The sequence below is a fragment of the Balaenoptera borealis genome (assembly GCF_965194805.1).
Source record: "Balaenoptera borealis genome assembly, chromosome: 12".
Taxonomy (NCBI): Eukaryota; Metazoa; Chordata; class Mammalia; order Artiodactyla; family Balaenopteridae; genus Balaenoptera; species Balaenoptera borealis.
This window is the reverse complement of record NC_138869.1, coordinates 91,743,048-91,762,725: the sequence shown is the minus strand read 5'-3', so window position 1 is coordinate 91,762,725 and position 19,678 is coordinate 91,743,048. Positions and strand designations below refer to the sequence as shown.

Sequence of the window (19,678 nt, the reverse complement as noted above, 5' to 3'; positions counted from 1 at the left end):
ATTAAAGTTATAGGGGCTTTGCATAAGGTCTTTTAAAAAATTAATACTTTGACCGTTTTGGAGCTGGAAAACATGATTGGGGTGACCTAATCTACTCACTCCTTTTGCTTGGTTACAAAGTATGAACTACATCAGATGGTGATCATTCTGCTCCTTATATAATTCTTAGGAAATCAAACCACAGTCTCCTTTAATGATTCATCCATCCCAGGACTCAACAATCCAGACTGCAGGAATTTCTTTTTATGTATACCTTGAAGCTTGAAGTCATTCCACATTTTTTTTCCTGTTTTCCACAGAGTTTGAAAGCTCCTTAGTCTAATAATCCCTAATATACTTGAATGTAATTATTAAATGATCTTGAACCTAATTTTTTTAAAGGTAAGCAATCTTAAACATTTAGCATTTCTCATGTTTTCCTTTCCACTCTATCTTTTGTATATTTCAGTATATGAATTAATAATCATAATTGAAATTATTACAAAGCTTCATAGTTTACAAAACAGTTTTACATCCATTATGTCTTGTATTTGGTCCTCCCAAGAACATTGTGATAAACAGGGAGACGAGGGTTTCATACGTTTATACGGGGAAGGAAGAAATCTATGGGGAGGAAGTTATGCTAATGTGCAGTGAAGGGTCAGACAGAACAGGAGAGGAATGTGAGGGCATGAAATATGTGATGTGTACGTATTTCAGTGGCCAAGCTATGTGAGATAGATGGATCTGCCTAGAATACTTTCCCTTTTCTGATTCACTAATTTTCGTAGCAAAATCAAAGCCTCTCATTTTTTGCAGACTCTTGCCTGGTCGAATCCCATCCTGACCAAGTTGGCACACAGATGCTCAACATACCAGGTGCACACACAGACCTTTACAAATGAAATCAGCTGGTTATTCACACTGTGGCTACCAATTGCTCTTTGGTCATCCCCTCTTTCCCTCCAATTTTCTCTACTCTTCTTGGCTGTCTGTTGCATTGCCCACTTGGTAGGCAGTGGCAAACGGGGAGCTCAAACACAACCATCCATTAAAAGCTTGGGGATAGAGTTGGCTCCGTTAGAAGTTAAAGTAGACCGCAGAGAAGTCATTCCCCCATCACTCCCTCTTTTTTCTGGCCACTGCTGAATATGATTTAAAAGCTGCAGATTTGGGGTTGTAATTGAAAATCAGAATTATTTGTGAAGTTTCTGACTGAAGAATGAGTCGATTAACTCAGCCCCAGAATGTTTAAAGTCTTGGAACTTCCTTAAGCTGTGATGGCCGTGGTGAGACAGTCAGGGCTGAGAAATAGAAGCTCAGGTCTTCTCTCCCCAGTGAGGTGGCTGCCGGATGACACTGTGCTCTGAGCGTGTCCTCTTTGCCTCTGTTCTGCTTGTCTCCAGCATGTAGAGCAAGAAAACTTAGAAGGCTATTAGGGTTTCGTGAGTCAGATACCCAATGGCAAAAATTTTCCCCACTCCCCAATCCCACAAAGAAAACAGCCTCTTTTTGAAATTGGAAACTTTAAGGGAAGATTTATGAACCTTCCGGTTTATGAAACCATCTGGTGCTTTGGAGTTTGCAGGCTGGTTGCTTTGACAGTTCAAAGTATGGACTGGCCCCCCACTCCCCCTTCTCGAATAGTTCAATTTAGTCTCTACATTGATACCTAAGAGGCTAGTCTTTTAAATTTATTGGACAACTTGTAAAAATCAGTAGGATTTAGAAGAATATACCTGTGACTTTTTAAGGGCATTTTTACTGTTTGTTACTTGCTGCATTAAGGAGTCCAGTTGCTGAACTTTGAGTTTCCCCTCTGCTTAGCTTCGTTGCAGGAGCACTGTGTAATTTTGGTTTTGTTTTGACAGTTGGTGACCTTTGACTCCTCTCAGTAAAATGTTTAGGCTGAGGAGGACTGAAAAGAGCTTTCAGATGGGATATTTCCAACCTCTTGCAAGCTAGAGCAATCTTCCCCTCAGCATAGCAAACCCTTATATAGAAATGGTTTTCAGCCTCTATAGAGTGTTCTGGTGGAACAAATTAGATCAAAGCCTCGCTTAATATGTTTGAAAAATGCACATCCGCATTGCAGAGCAAAAAACATGTTATGGAAATCAATAATATCATATTCAAGCAGCTCTAACTTCAAAGTAACTCCTATGTGTGTTCTCAATTTCAAAAGAAAATGGAGAAAATGAGAACAGGGTGCATACATTTTCTCTGCTTAATTCTATTTGTAACTGAGCTGAGATCTCAACTGTCTCTTTACTGTTATTTGACGGGCCCCCAAGGACTCTGGGCGTAGGGCAATCTGCTCATTAATTGCCTGCACCTGTGATAATCTTGCACACTTAGGTGCCAAGAGTGACAAACTTTCTTCCACCCCGTGCTTTTGGAATGCAAATTATTTATACTTTATTGGAGGAATAGCAATTTAGGGAAGAAAATAGAAACACAGAGGTAATGTGAATTAGCCCTTTAGATTCTTTTATTCCCAGAAAATTGGTTGTATTGATAGTTTTTTTTTTTTCTGTTGTTGTTACAGTATTTGTTGAATACCCATTGTATGGCTGGCTGTCATTCTCTTAGGTACAATATAATTATATCTTTAAATTATACAACTTTTTAGGGATAGGACTTTTTTGCATGTTGACATGCTTTATGATAACATTAGAACATGTAGTCTTATGTGTGCATCTATGCATGCATGTAAATGATTTAGTGTATTATATCAATACTTACTTGACACGTGTATCATGCGTACATTATCTGATTGCTAGAAACTAAATATTAACCATATTGTGTTGGAAGGGTTGTATAAAATCAACTCTCCTGACAACTTTTTTTCTTCCTGTGTTCTTTCCTGAAGTGGTGATGGTGAACTATAATATTGTGGAAGTCCATGTTCAGGATGTAAAGCTCAAAACAAGAGACTCAGAAATTAAATCTTTAGGTGTGATCTGTTCCTTAACTTTGCCTTAACCTGTTGGACATCATGTCAGAGGTCAGGCAAGGCAATATTTTTCCTTCCATAACAGTAGCTCTTACTTTGCTTCTAAACCTCTGGTAACTCTGCTTGTTTGCATCCTTTTTCCAACACAGTGTTAACATGTCAAAGTTCATATGACAGACTGAGATGAAAACTGAATTGTGGGTCTTAAATGATACTACACAGTCATTTATTTAGAAAATGGAGAGACTCCAATACAACCAATATGACCAGATATGATACACTGATCTTTATCTAAATTGGTTCTGGACGTGACTCATCTGTGACTGAATCTTGGTTACCAGACCTGCATTTCATTTCTACTTAGACTCCAAAAGTGCTTCAAAGATTCTGAGCAGGTACTTTTGAATTTACTTTTAGATAATCCCCTTACTTATAGTTTATAGACTAAGGGGTGCCTCCCAGCTCTTTGCAGAATGAAATTGCATCCCCTAAGATGGTTCCTTCTAATACTGCTCAGTAACTGGTTTAGAAAAGCAGGCTGACTTGGGCTGCTTTCTTTCCTACTATTTTGTAGTTGGTAGAAAAGAAAAGGGCCCTGTAAGTGTTGTTGAGTGAATACACAGATAGAGGCTCAAGATTTTAGAGTCACCTTTCACTCACTCACTCACTCCTTTACCATCTTCATATCCCATCTCTCGCCAGTTCTCTCAGACGTTTCCTCCAGAGAGCAGGTATTTCCACCTAACTCTCATGTCAAGTGCACTGAAAATATTTTTGAGTTTTGACAGTTGTATCAGCTTCAGTTTTTCTAACTAGAAGCACGAAATAAACTCTGTTCTGGGGATTACTGACATTAAGTCTGCCGACTGGGTTTGATCAACAGTTGCCATCACTTTTTAGAAAAGCACATTTGAAAACATCACATGATGTGAGTCTCAATTGCAAAGTTTGGGGAACCCTCAGAATCCAGCTGTTGTCCTAACTCAAAAAGAAATTCTGTTCAGTCTTTCATGTTAGTATGTTTGGTCTTTCCTCTTAAGCTTCTGACTCAAGTTCTAGTTTTCACTCTAAATTGAGTGAAATCCAGACAAAGTTTGTTACTCTTCCCCAGCTTACTAAATACATCATCATGGGGTCTTCTTCATGTGTTTTCTGACCTCTAAATTTCACCAGAGCAAACCCACAGTTTGCCTCAAAACCATCACAAGAGTCTGCCAGCCTTGACCTCTTGGTCATTTGTTTGGGATTTTTATACTAACCACGCATTTCTGCGTAAGTGAGCACACATATCCATGCTCTTCTGCAATATTATGGTAAAAGCCTCGGTCAGTGGTTTTCACAGGGGTTGGAGAAGCTGTATTTTTAGTATTAGAGTGACCCCTGGGTCCTGGGTAAAATGCAGATTGCAGAAAAGAAGACATGACCAATCCAGGAACTTTGGACTTTGGCCCAGAAATATATCTTGATGGGTCTCTGGCTGAATTTCCACAGCGATTCTTAGCACAATAAAACTGACAACCATTTCTCAAATGTTTACACTGTAGTTTCTTAACAACATGTGAACACAATTGAAGCATTTAGAAATAATCTTTGGATTCTCAAAGTTCACAGACATTTGTCTGACCTTGAAAAATGCTACAGGCAAGGAATTTGGAATTCTGAATCTGGAATAACTGAATTAAATGAGATAATGTATGTGAAGATTCTCTGTTAACTTGTAACTGCCAGACATGTCGGTCATTGGTATTTACAGTTTGATTATTTTCTTTAGCTTCTATGGAATAAGATTCAGGTTAGGTCAGGTTATTTGGTTTATGTATGTGTCATAGTGAAACATAAATCGAATAGGGCTCAGAATAACTGATTCTGTTCTTGCTTCAGTATACCAGATATCTGTTAGTTCTACATTCCTTTCACCCCTACTTCTGGGGAACATTTCTCTCTCTCCCTCTCTCTGTCTCTCTGTCTCACTCTCTCACTCTCTTTTTCTTTTAGAAATTATCTATTCCCCACCCGAGTCTATGCTTTGCGGGTGGGGCTGACCCTATTATCTTATTCCATGGATGGCCAGCTGTCTTGATCTGACCAATCAGAATTCACTATGATCCATTGATGGTGGGTTTGTGAGTAGTGCTAGCTTAACTGTACTCAACTTTGGAACTTTGCTAGAACTACTGGGGGGAGTCATCTTATAGCTTCTAGTAGTTGTATTTTCTATCCTGTGGGGACAGCCTGCCTGAGAATGAGGTCAACCTGGAGGAAAGCAGAGGGACGGAGAAAAGAGATACATTCCTGCTGACGGAGGTCAGACCCCTGCATCCAGTGCTCCAGCTCAGTCCCACTGAACTTCTAGCTCTGCGGTCCAAAGAACATCTCCATCTCTTTGTCGGTTTAATTTGTTTCAGAGAAGCTTCTGTTACTAGCCACGGAATGTTCTGGTTTATTCCCACGAAGTAGTTGTGTTACCTTGAACTTGCCACATGACTTTTCTCAGGTTCAGTGTTTTCATGTGTAAAGTTAAATTGTATCATTTAGAGATCAAACAGAAAGCAAAGAGCACACTGAAATGAGAATATTTCAGGAATGTGTGTTTATCAAGTTATGGGAGTTGGGTAGTATTAGATGAGCTGTTATCACATTAGGTCCAAAAAGATGAGAGGAGGGGGAATCTCTGGAACCTGACTGGAGCCTTGCAGAGGAGGATACCTTGAAGAAGCTGTGACTTGTATCTGGGGCAAACTTAAGAGGGGGGAGCTGGGGGAATAAGTTCACTGCTCTCATTCTCCTTCCTTCCATCCATCTCCTGCCAGGGCTTCCCTTTCGTTGATCCCAACAGGAAGACAGAGGGTAAGGGGGCCTGTTGATGTGGTCCATAGGAGTCGCCCCACACAGGCTGAAAGCAGGGTGGAGAAGGCAGAGAGTGTATCCGGAGGGGGCAAAGAGAAGGCATCTGGCATGGCAGACAATCTTGGACTTGTCTTCCAGTTCTAAAATTCAATGAGAATCGATGAAAGTTTAGAATGAGGTGACATTGGGATCAGTTTGGATTTATGTACATGTATGAGTGAGAAAAGAGGAGGGAAATCTTAAAATTTGTTTTTTCCCCCCTTTTTTCTGCACATGTAACATTCTAGTTCATTAAGAACATGAATAATTTGGCGAGTGCCTTTTTACTGTTTCAAATGACATGGCACAAAGGGTTAGCTAATTTACTAGTTAAATTAGATAATGCATTTATTCAAATTATTCTTGAAGGCTTCTTTCAGTAATTAGAGTGGGACTTTATCTGAATGTCAATTTTGAAAATAGATTAAAAAGTACTTTTGTATGCAGTGGAGTTATATGGCTTTAACTTACTCAACTAACATGTACTTGGGAAAAAAAAAGGCAGACTCACAGATGTGGAGAACAAACTAGTGGTTACTGGTGAGTGGGTAGGGCTATTTGGGATGGGGGAGTGGGGTGTACAAACTATTGGATGTAAGATAGGCTCAAGGATGTATTGTACAGCATGGGGAATGTAGCCAATATTTTGTAATAACTATAAATAGAAAGTAACCTCTAAAAGTTGTATAAAATTTTTTTAAAAAAGCAGAAAGCAGGCAAAAAAATGTATTTTTGCAAAATAGCCACTAAACTCAGGCCTGGTGTCTCATTTGGTTTCTCCACTGAAGAAACAGCAATTTGTTTCAATCCTGGATGAAAAGCTGACCCTGTGAGACTTCTTGCAAGACCATAAAGTATGTATAAAACCACGTATACCATTCTTTGTGGGTGATTTAAGGAATGTTCAAGAGTAACATTTTTCTCTATGCAATTTTTTCCCCACTGATTTAATTGCTGAGTAAGATGTGACTCCATTGTAATGGCACAATAGAATATTCAGGGAGAAAATAATAATTTTGCATAATGATATGTAGGTCTTACAAATTTAGAAAATGCCTGTTCGATTCCTGTTCTTTTATTAGAACTGCATCCTTATAAATACGGAGTGTAAATGTATGCATGTTAACCTGTAATATAGAAAGGTCACCCTCCTCTTTGGTGGTAGTGATGGTCTGTGTCTCTAGTGAAAGAAATAGGACAGGCTCTTTCTGTCCTGGGATGGTTCTCCTGTGCCCTGTCCTCCAAGGGGGTCAGCATGTGGCCAACTCCACTTGCACGTACCTTGTGCGTGGGTCAACCTCAGTTCTACTGCCTGCCCAAGAACTTTGTCTTGGCCACTCTGGGTGCAGACTGTGCAGTGTCTCAAGACTTTATTCAATCCCAAAGGGTTTCATCATGAAGGTTTAACCCACAGCAGTAAAAATGGACTCACTGGAAAAGAACGCAAACTCATGGCCTTGATTGTCTTCATAAATTTAAATGACAAATCTCACCAAACTGATTGAGATATAGTCTCAAATAACACTTTTTTATTGGCTGCCAACATGTAAAGGCAGACCATTCATAATCTGGAAGACTCACTGTAGGCTCTTTCCGTGTAGTGACAGTGCTCTGTCACACCACATTCATTTCCATTTGCATTGGTGGGCCGCAGTCTTTGCTCACAATGGAAGAGTTCGAAGATAAGAGATTTGACCCAGAAAAAAATTCAACTCGCATCACCTGTGAGAAGCATGAAATTTCATTTGACTCTAAAATTGGCCGTTTTCTTTTTTTTTTAAATTTAATTAATTAATTAATTAATTAATTAATTTATTTATTTATTTATTTATTTATTTATGGCTGTGTTGGGTCTTCGTTTCTGTGCGAGGGCTTTCTCTAGTTGCGGCAAGGGGGGGGGCACTCTTCATCACGGTGCGCGGGCCTCTCACTATCGCGGCCTCTCTTGTTGCGGAGCACAGGCTCCAGACGCGCAGGCTCAGTAGTTGTGGCTCACGGGCCCAGTTGCTCCGCAGCATGTGGGATCTTCCCAGACCAGGGCTCGAACCCGTGTCCCCTGCATTGGCAGGCAGATTCTCAACCACTGCGCCACCAGGGAAGCCCCGTTTTCATTTTTTTGAGTTTCTATTATGCACTAGGCAGTGTTAAGAGATGTGTAATGTAATATACGTTGTCACATTTACATTTTTATTCACACAACCATACATAGCAGGGATGAATATCCTTATTTTATAGCTAGAGAACTTCTTTCTCTCTTGCTTTCCTTATCCCTCCTCTCTCTCTCTCTCTCTCTCTCTCTCTATATATATATATATATATATGGTTGTAAATTTTAACCATTCTTTTTCCTAAATCTTTTACAGATTTGTCCATTTCTTTCCTGACCTTCTACCACAGATTGATCCATCATTCTCCTGGATAATCAGCAGTCCCCTAACTAACATCCCTGGGATCTCCTTTTGCCTCCTCTAATACAGGTTCTGTTCTTCACTAGACTTTGCTTTAAAAGTACGAATATAATGTGTCTCTGCTCCTTAAACCCTTGGATGGCTTCCCCTTGTCCTTAGAATAAAGTCCACTTTCCTGGCACAGTGTTCCTGGGTCTCTCCTAGATCTGACCCTTGCCTGGGCCTCGGCCTCACTCTTGCCCTGTCCTCGCTCTTCTCTCTCCAATCCAGCTGCACCAAAGCTTATCAGTTCCCTGAGCGCACCACGATCCTCCACTGTTTTGCCGGCTCTTGTTTTCCTTTGCCTAGAATGCTTCTTCCTATAATTTCCTCAGCGTTCTCCCATGTATCCCTTAGATTTTTAGCTTCTGTGTCAGTTCCTTGGATAGCGACTCCTAACCCTTCAGACTAGGTGCCCTGCTATCTGCTCCCACAGTGCCCATCCTTCCCCTTTCAGCATCTCTTCAAGATTGCAATTACTTGTTCAAATATCTGTCTTTTCCTCTAGAATATAATCTCAGTGAAATCAATGACCTTACCTGTCTTATTTATTAAGGTATTTTCATCCTGTAATGGCAAACCTGGCACTGAGTAAACATTCAATAAACAGCTGTTGAATACATAAAAATTTTTAAGAAAACAGAAAACCTGAGAGGTTGAATCATCTACCTGTGGCAGCACCGGATTAGAACCCATGTGTGTTTAACAAGGTAGTTCAGCTTTCCCTCCATTTTACTGCTACCCATTGGAAGGGCCAATGTGACTGGAAAGGTTCATTCATGCTGTTTCCTATTTTCTGCCCTAGGAACAGTATTTTGGATTTAGTTTTAAATATTGGAAGGTTCTAAGTTCTTTGCGATAATAGAACATATACTTTAAAATAGTATTTTGAAACCTACAGATGACTGCTTAGTGATATATCTGCATGTTTTGAAAAATTATATAATCTAGACCCCTCCTGTGAAACCCATCATAAACTACTTTTAATTTTCATCTTGGATTTTATGTTAAAATTTAAAGGAATTTTTTTTATCATCTTCTAATCTTTCTTAAGTAAAGTTTTCCCTGAAGGATTGCTTATAACTCACAGTATTACTTGGGTATTTACTTTTGCCTATGCAATACCAAGAGGAGAGAGGTCAGATGCTGCCACAAAGCTGTGTTTTTTTTTGTCTATAAAGAGGAGAACTTCAATTGTTGGCAAGCATTTGGCATGTGGAAGGTGAGTCTGGTTCCTGTTTGTCAGTAGTTAGTTAATCTGTGAACTTTATTAATTCCCAGTCCAAACAGTGGTGAGTAATAGAAGTGCAAACCTTGGCTCTGGTTTTGTTTAGCTTATTTCTACTGATATTTATAAACACCTCTTTGGTTGTTAGCAATTTACAAAGATTACAGATTGCCTGAAACCAAAGATAATGAGCGATGTAGACACATCCCTTCATTCCTCCTTCCAGACTTCATTTTTTCAGGCATCTCTAATGAGTTTAGAATTTACTGAAGACATAGAAACAAATATCTATGGCTGACTTGTGGTGGGAGAATAGGCATTTGCGTTTGCTTTCAATTTTAAGGAGTCATTGGTATTTGGTATGCGCTGCCTGGCAGTTACCTGCTTCTAACTGGTGCCAGTTCTACCCTGGAGGGAGGTCTGGGGACAGAGAGGCTTTCTGGAATCCCATGAACCCTGCCTTCTTACTGATGAAAGTTTGAAAAACAGTACATCGTTGCAGAGATCTTTGCTTTCCAACACAACTTGAATATTAGTGGAATTTATTTATTTTTCTTGTTACCTGCATCCATTTTGTAACTTTCCATGGATACTCCATGATTTCCAAATTAATTTAGGCACCCGTGATGTAGAATTTGTGGTGTCTATTGTGTAACGGTAGCAGTGACAATCTTTGAAGGTTTGTTTGTTGTTTGAGTGAAGAATATTCAGCCCAATGTCACTGTTCTTTGTTTGCTTAAAAAACTGACTAGTTATGGTTGCATTTGGTTTGTAAACATGAGTGAGCTTAGAGCTATCTTCAATCTCTCCCTAACTCATAGGGAAGAGTTTCTTAGGTATTGACTGCAGAACTAGGCATTTGGGAAATACAGCAAAGTTTCAAATGACTCATAAATGTAGAAGAAAATTTTCTGTTGTAGTTCACCTGAAAGTTGAACTTAGTTTTGAGTGCTAGCAATGGAATATTAAACTTTTGAGGTACTCAGTGAGATTTTCTAAGACAAAAAAACTCAGTAAGATATTTTTTCTTTCATTAATTTATGACTTTTGCAATTTTAGAATTCTTTGGGGGAAAAAAGACCCACTGGAAGTGACAATTTCACTAAGCAATCAAGAATTAGTTTTCAAATAAATAAAATGTTGCATGCGATGCTCTTTCCTGAGACTCTTGGTATGTTTCACAATTCAGTTCTCAAAAAAGTGAAATTGTTTTTTTAAACCAGGTGAAAATTCTAAGTTGTGAATCCCAATTGCCTGGAACAAGGTCCCACTGTGTTTCTACTGCACTGGGATTCTTAACATTCTTAATTTGTTTGGTGGACAAAATGATGTTAATCATAAACGTTACTCATAAGAATAATCAGATGAGTGCTCCCTGCAATAGACAACTTTACTTTTGAACCAACTCTGCCCCTTGTGGAAATCTGACAATGAAGAGGCAGAAGAACAAAGGGGGTGTGTGAGTTGACCGGGAAAAGTATAATTGAAGCAGTGAAGTTATTCATTTCTCATTTTTTATGACAGCGATTGTCGTCAGGTGCTCTCAGTATATTCTCCTGTGGATTTAGAAATGAGGAATTTGTATGCTACCACATCCGGGGCAACTTTTTATCACTTACTACCACCATTTGAAACAGAAGCTCTACAATTCTTAGGCAGGAGTGGCAAGAAAAGTCACCACTAGATTCCTGAATATTATTTAGGTTCTAATTAGATAGCATATTTTCTGCCATAGCTTTGTAAATGCCTCATTGGTTGCAAATTTGGTTTGAACTCAGGTGGACATTTTATCAAGAAATCATTCATTTCTGCCTAAATGCTTTTGGATGACAGATCAGTGCTTCAAATGAAATCACAAGCAGTACTTTTACCAAATCCTAATGGTCAGCTTATATTTAATTATAAATGGGACAGTGCCTTGAACTTTTCCAAACCATTCCATGTCGTGCTAATTGGTAGAAAGCAAAGTGAATTTGGGATAACTGAGAACAGCCTTTGGATGGCTCAGACACTGAGAAAATACTGTGGCTGGGATCATCTTATTTTAAAGACATTTTTGTCTACATCACTCATGCTGTAATGTATTAATTTATTATGTTAAAATATATGCTTGTAAATACTTTTTCTTGATACAGCATTGCAGTATTTAGTCCATGGGATACAAATAAGTGGGACACATATTTTCTACCCTAACAGGCTCTGTAGTCTTCTTGAGAAAACAGGACATATGATGAGAAAACAAACAAACAAACAAACAAAAAACTTCACAGAATGTTCTTAATGATCTTAGATTTGAAAGAGACTTTATGGCCTTTCAAATCAAGGTCCTCTGCAATGTCTTTCATGGAATGGGTGACACACATGGACCTTTATGTAAGTGACCCTCACTTAGTTAACTCTCCTCCTGTAGGGATGCCCTCTGTTCTCCTCTAAACATATGTCTTGGTGTCCCCAGCTGGCTGAATAGTGACCCCAGGACAGGGGCCCTCTGCGGCCAGCCCATCACAGCTCCCTCCAAGTGAGTTAACGCTCACCCAGAGACAATTTTGTTAGTCCTCATACCTGTTAATGCCCATGGTGTGTGCTATTATAATTATGTAATGTAATGAAGTACTATACAAGTCAATGACATGTGAGTGTGATAAGAGAGCTATTTCAATAAAAATGAAAATCGATTACTTTGGTATAACCCTTGAGTCTAAAAACATTACTATCCAATGAGGAATGAGCTACAAAATGTAAACAGTTAAAAAATGAACGCTTAGGCATCTGTACTCAGATTTTTTTCCCAACGTCTTTATACTATTTTACCTTAAAGAAATTGAATCTAGTAATTATGGGTGATGTGTAAAAAGCTTGATTTTTGGAAAAAAAAAAAAGGGGGGGGAGATATTGGAAACTCTACTCACTGGGCATAGCCAGTAGAGGCCATGGCCACATATGAAGAGAAGCATTAGAAGATAAATGTGTTTGAAGGACTTTTTCGTTTAACAAAGAAACGACCAGTGCCGATCCTTTGGTTAAGAGGGATTCTACCACTGACTGTAGCTTCCTCTCAGATAACCATGATGTTCATTTGCAAAGTTAAGTCTCTAATAACTTCTGCAGAAAAGAAACTCTCAATTGTTTGATGCAGTGTTTCACAAACTTTTTGGAATTCATAGCTCTTTTCTGATTCACATTTTGGGGAATTATAATTCCAAAGTAAAAACTTCAGTTCTCTACGATTCTGTACTACTTGTGAAATATCAGCAGTGTTAAAAGCTATGCTGTGCTCTGTGGGGAAGAAAAACACAAATCAGACATAACCTTCACTCTCAGGGAGCTTACTATCTAATGTGAAAAAAACACACATGCATCATTAATTGTAAATATACTGAGGCTGATACAAATATGATAAGATATATATAAAAACATTAATTGTATATGTAGAGAAACTGGAGTACAGAGAGGTTTAAATATTTTACCCTAATTTAGGCAGTGTCGCATGGACAGACGCCTGATACATCTGACTCCAAATCTAATATTCTTTTTGGTTTAATAGCATAATACAAAACACACTCATAAAGTCTTACAAATAGAAAGTAAGCTTCCATAGTTTTCAGCTAAATTTGTTATTTTTAACTCTGAAATGAATTATAAAAATACTTTTATCACTGACTTGGATCCCCTATTTTGTTTTCTGGAGTATGGAATAATAATGTATAAGAAGTGATGTATACCCTTTTTAAATATGCTTCATTTTAAGTACTTAATTTTTTTTAGCGTTCTTCAATAAGCCAGACTCCCCCCGCTCCTCCCTATATTGGGATAGATTTCCACCCACCCGGCCCGGAGAGATGGCCAGTTTGTTGGGGTCTCACTGAAATACATAGAATGCCATATATTACTAAGACAGCTGAAGCCTCATCTCCCATGTTATAATATCAAGGAGTAGCACAAGTGAGTTTTTACTGAAAAAACATATTTCTGGAAAACCTTCTAGTAGTTAGTTCCAATTTATTAGATTAAAAGACCAGAGAAGAGAATACAGTTTTTTTTAACCCTCTATCTAATATGTTTAGAGAATATACTGTATTGAAATGGTATTCTTAGATAATAAACATAATGGTTATTTGCTGAAATGGTTAATCTTGGACAGTAAACTTATACTGTACCACAATATCAGTTTTTCCTTTTTCCTTACCATGGTAAGTTTCCTTACAAGAGACAGAAACAGAACGATTAAAGAAAAAAAACATCTAAAACATTTTTTACAGCAGATACTAAAGTAATTATTTCTTTCTTTTTTAATTTATTTCTACTTATTTTTATTATTTAAAAATTTTTATGAATGATTAAGTCTTTTATATCTGGCTTAGATTTTTATTTATTTATTTTTGAAATGTTAGCTCAGAGCAAACAGATAATAATGTACATTTTAAATCAGTGTTTTTATTTTCTAAAACTGGAGGATACAAAGTCCCTTTAAAGTTTTGAAATGGCACACTTGAATATTTCAGTATTTCATAACTTTTCCTTTTGACCTTTTTTCTGTTTATCTGACAATGCTGCTTTATTTTGCAGATCTGTTTGGTTTTAAAATATAATCCCAGTGCCTGAAGCGTAAAGCATATCTCCTTATTTCCTGGAAGTGAAATCTGAGAAATGCCTGAACAATGGGCAGTTTTAGAGTAGTAGGCTTGGTGTGTCAAAAGCATGGCTTTGAGTGAGTGAGCTCGTCCAGAGAGCAGCTGAAAGTTGAATGTTCCTAATAGTCCATTTTGCCTGGAGTAATAGGTATGTAGTTGGGGGTGTGTAAAATAATTTAGGGTCACGTTGTCAGGGGACTTGTGTGACATGTTGATAAATTTGGGTTGTATCCTTAAGGAATGGTGAACTTTGAAGGAGGTGTGAAGTTAGAGAAAATTTTAGGAAGAATATTAAAGCAAAAGATGTTTTTTTCTAATATATCTGCCAGGCAAGCACAGTCTAACCTATTATCTACAGACTATGAATTTTTTGGTTGTAAACCAGACATCTAAACTACCGTTGCCTTAGGTGTAACTACTGTGCCTGCTGAGAATAAAAAAGAAGAAAAGAAAACTGCGTATAGCTTTTCTTGTATTTTAATTGTTCATTTTTAAAAGTAAAGCAACTGCTTTAAGTGGTACATTTGGAGAGGTATTTCACTGAAGCAGATTGTTATGCTCTGAGACATTTCTCCTCCTTTCAAAGATTTCCGTTGCTTTCTCTGCATGAGAGCCCAAGAGAGTATTAAGAAGATTAAGAAGAAGGTTTAAAACAAGCTGTTAAGTGGGTTTAAAATATTATATAATACAACCTGGAGAAAAGCAAAGACCAGGAGGCTGCTTGCCGTGCAAGCATGGAGAGTCAGGGAGGCTGGAGTGAGGGATCAATACAGGGAGGCCACATGGAGAGGTTCAAAAGATGTTTGGGTAGAACTGGCAGATTTGGATGATTGTAAACTGATTCCAGTTTGTCATTTGGGCAACAAACTGGATGGTGAGAGAAGACGACTAGTCAGATCAAAGAGACATGAGGTCAGTGACTTGAAAGTAGACTGCTCGGGTTTCTGTTACCAGGCTAAGTAGTCTACAGCGTTTCTGTCTTTCAAAGGGAGTTTGAAAGTTTCAAAGGGAGAAAAGATCTCCATACTTACCAAGACTCTGGGTCCAGCAAGGGTTATAATTCCTGCTTTCTGCTGAAGCTGCCTAATGGGAGTTTTAGTGTAGTACATGCCAACAAATGAGCGAATGAATGCTCACTCTTCCACTCGTATTTGGCCAAGGTAAAGCAACCCAGGAGTATACTTGTGTTTTATTGTAATGTGTTTGGTTATTTACTGGTATTTATTGTTTTGGTGGCTTTTAATATACATAGTATAATATAAGAGATATGGCTACCCTATAGGTGTATTCAAATCCATGTAGTAATATGCCTGATATATTGCATTTTTACCAAAGAAAATAATTATGTATCTAATTCTGGCTTTCTTACAAAGGCAAATTCCTGTATCTCACTGTAAGAAATGTTTGTCTGAAAGATGTTGAAGACACATATATGTCTATATAGTTGGTTGTGAGTGATGTAAAAAATGAAGTTAGTAAATATCCATAATATCATCTACCAGAAATTTGGCATTCATTGTAAATTGGACAATATTATTATACATTATTATTGAAATGAAATGAAACATGTGAGATGAATGAGTTATATTTATAAGGCACAACTACTTTGTAGGTGATATATTTGTAACAGTATTTTATTATGTGTTTCCTGATGTGAGGAAATATAAATTGAGATGTAGTGTTCGGAGGTGGTTTAAATTTCAGAAGGATAAGTGAAATGGAATTTTTGATTGAGATGAATACATTAAATTGTTTGGTTTTACATTTGAATTTTCTCTATATATAGACTTCATAATAGGACTTCGAATACATAAAGGGAACCATTCAATAAGCTAGAGTTAGAAATTCATTTTAAATATTTAATGATTTAATTAAGTTTGATTAGTGTGATGTTCTTTGCTGATTAAAAATTGACAAGGGTCTCATATGTTTTTTTTTTCCATTTTGGATAGTATCTTGGCTAGGTTTGTTCTGTATTTTTATAAACAGTGATAAATACTGATTTCTTAAAATAATTTTTTTCACAGCGACTGAAATTGCCGAGAAAAAAATAGTAAACAATTGTGAAGCGTTAAAATCTACAAAATTTACTTATTGCGTTGCTCTTTTGATTTAAAAAATGATATGTTATACTGTCTGTCTAGAGAAAATTTGATTTGCTTTGCTCTTTATAGTAAGAGTTTTTGCCAAAGTAGAGCAACTGCTCATGTCCTACCTCTCAGGCCAGGTACAAATGATACTTGTTATTGCACTGGATCTTGGGGCATGGGTGAGAGTGAGACAAAATGGTGGTCGAGCAAACAACAGTGAAGAAGAGGAAAGAGTAAATTACATGAGTTATACCACTGTCAACAGTGTGTTCACTATGGGAGGTGGGTAGGGAGTTGGAGGTACCCTAAGTTTATATCTCAGAATTATGCAGGTACTCTTAGTGTATTGGTTATGGATTTATCATAAAAAGTAGAGGGAGGCTTTGGTCATATGCGTTTCTATGGTCCTTCATATTCCTGTTTCACCTATATTAATTGACCTAAGAATCTATGCCGACGTAGCTCTGGATAACTTAATGGCTTGAGAAATTTTACTGACAAGAGGAGGGAAAAGGAAGAGAGTCTAGGTTGTAATATTCATGCAGCAGGCAGTTGACCCTGGGTAACAGAAAACAGGATTCTCCTGACTTCCCTGATAAACTCCCTGCCCTTTGCCCCAGTTGTGATCAATAGTAAAAAGTTACCTTCAAATGTGCTTCTGAAGGAAAAATAAAATATGTTTTAAAGGTAATAGATGTAGATAGTTGTTAACTATCCTCTTTCCTTTTAGAAAAACGAATGCCATTATCCAAATTCACACTTACTTTTGTCAGACTTTTCAAAATTCAGGACCACAGGCTACAAGTAGGTAGGAAGTTATGCTGAAAGCAGTCTTGTGTCCTGTTGAAAGTTAGAATGCTTATTACTAAAGGTAAGAACTGAGCTTCCCATTATGGCAGTCACTAGCCACATGTGGTTATTAACATTTAAGTTTAAATTAATTAAAGTTAAATAAATAAAATGTTCATCCTTTCAATAGCCACATGTGGCTTGTGGCTGCCATACTGGACAGTGCAAAAAGATTTCCATCATCACAGAAAGTTCTACGTACAGAGTGATAAAATCAACTTTCCCTCAAAATCCATTGGTGAGAACTAGTGATATGGGCCTCCTAGAGGCAAGGTTTTCTAATAGCAACTATATCTTACAGAAGAAGAAGGCATTGAGAAACTGCAACAGTTTCTCAGTAGTTGAGAAACTGCGAAATAAATATGAATTTTATAGGGAAAAATTACCAAATGGTCAAGGGACACTTCTGTGAATTATTAAACTAGTTGCATTTCCTCATCTTGAGCATACGTATATTGTTTTCTACCTTTTTTTAGGAATTGGTTTTCACAATGTAATTTGATAATCTCTAAGAACCAATTAATATCTTTATCTTCATGTCATACTTTGAACCTCTTTACGTTTTGCAAATTAAAAACAATCTAATAGGACAACCCCATTTTTACTGACTTTATATAAAATATTATAGATTCATGGGAAATTTAAATAAAAATGATTACATATTTTTGTGTAGGCTTTTTATTTTATAGATGAAATAGTGATACTCTTTGTTACTAGAAATTTTTTCCTGTGGTTTTAAGTATGATTTAATTTAGAAGAATAGAATTTATATAAGATTAGGATCACATGTATTACATAGAGTGAAGTACACTTGCAAAGGAGTATCCCTTATTGTTATATACAAAGAGCTGTTGGCAGAACTCTCACAGAATTATCTCTTGTATATCAACTCGCAAGTTAAAAGATAAACCCCAATGATCCCTACTCAAAAGCTGCATGTTATATGCATATGAATATTGTAATTGGATATCCAGTGCATATACATACAAGCGTACTTTCCCTTATTAAACCTGGTACTTGGGAACACAAAAAATGATGTTTCAGGGTTACCACTATGTCTAAATTCATTTTGACTATTTTCTTCTATTACTCTCTATATAGCTCCATTTCTATCTGTATCTCATCTCATCTCTACTTGTGCATCTATCTATCTATCTATCATCATCTATCATCTATTATCATCTATCTATACTTATTGACAATCTTCACTTTGCACAGTAGTGCGGGATTGTAAAAATGACTTTGAAAACTGAACATGAAGAAAGCAATTTTAATAACAAGAAAAGTCATGTTTCTTGGTGATCTGTATAATTTTTTGTTAAAACATTAAAACTCTCTTACTTTTAGTCATAAATGTGTAGGGAAATGAAAAAGCATTAAAATGTCTGTTTATTTAGTGTTTTATAATTTAAAAGAGAAATATTGATAATTAAAGTGCTTTATTTCTTTGTGAAAACGTATCAAGAATAGTTTGAACCTTCTTGGTTCAACGTTGTCTTGTTCTCATTATGTAACTTAGGATAGGGAGTGAATATCTTCTAGGCCATAGCAAATTGCCCTACTGCTTTCTAAGTTTGGATCATCTTCCAACATTTTATCCTGTGTGCTTTCAATGTCATGAAACTGAGAGTTTTTTTTTTTTTTTTTAATAGTAATCTTTTATTTATTTATTTATTTATTTATTTATTTTTGGCTGTGTTGGATCTTCGTTTCTGTGCGAGGGCTTTCTCTAGCTGTGGCAAGTGGGGGCCACTCTTCATTGCAGTGCGCGGGCCTCTCACCATTGCGGCCCCTCCTGTTGCCGAGCACAGGCTCCAGACGCGCAGGCTCAGTAGCCGTGGCTCACGGGCCCCGTTGCTCCACGGCATGTGGGATCCTCCCAGACCAGGGCTCGAACCCGTGTCCCCTGCATTAGCAGGCAGATTCTCAACCACTGCGCCACCAGGGAAGCCCGAGAGTTCTTTTCATATGAATTTATTTTTACTGATGTCGCTTCCTCTGGGACTTCTTCATCCTTTTCATCCCAACCATTTTCCTCGTTTATGTTGGTAAGTTCTCTTTTACTAAGTTTTTATGGCTGCATGTCCAGAGTCTCTTGAATGGTAGCAGAGTCAACATTCCCATGGTCAGCTATTTATGTAAGATTCTGATTTAACCTCCAGTGTTAGCCCTTTTCATTTCTTTGCTGTACTTTCATCTTTGTTGGCCATTTCCCTCTTGATTATCCTTTCTGTAAAATGTTATGTGGGATTTTCACTGGAAGACAAGGGGGCAACACAATGACATGTCTTTCTGTCTGTGCATGCACTGAAGCAGAGATGCACAGTGACCAATCCATCACCAACAGACTTTGAAAGAAGTGCCCTGATTGGTTCTGGGATAGGATGCACACCCATTCTTTACATCGAGATTTGTGGACGGAAGAGCTAGCAGCAAAGTTTATACTCTAAGCGATTGCTCTCATTTGATAGATTGTGGTAACTGAAATTTGAACCATGTTGTTGGAGACTGATATAATTTCACTTAACCATAATAACTGAAGTTTGTGTATATTGGAATCATGCAGACAAGGACTGCTCCTGTGTGTGTTTTCCTTTTATGGAATCCTCTCT

The 19,678-nt window shown here is 37.5% G+C and overlaps 1 protein-coding gene and 1 long non-coding RNA gene across 3 annotated transcripts in view; one reads left to right on the top strand and one right to left on the bottom strand.

The window, feature by feature from the left end:
- Positions 1–19,678, top strand: part of HDGFL1 (HDGF like 1) — a 740,887-nt gene that overhangs the window by 537,773 nt on the left and 183,436 nt on the right. The window contains exon 1 of one of the 2 annotated variants that reach the window (XM_082346427.1): positions 6,889–15,287. The exons of the other annotated variant lie outside the window; for it this stretch is intronic. The gene's annotated coding sequence lies outside the window, so the exon portion shown is untranslated. Of the gene's footprint in view, positions 1–6,888; positions 15,288–19,678 lie in introns of those variants that run through there. 2 annotated transcript variants of the gene reach the window in all.
- LOC309607661 overlaps positions 1–19,678 on the bottom strand; it is a 345,875-nt gene that overhangs the window by 144,024 nt on the left and 182,173 nt on the right. The gene's annotated exons all lie outside the window — the stretch shown is intronic.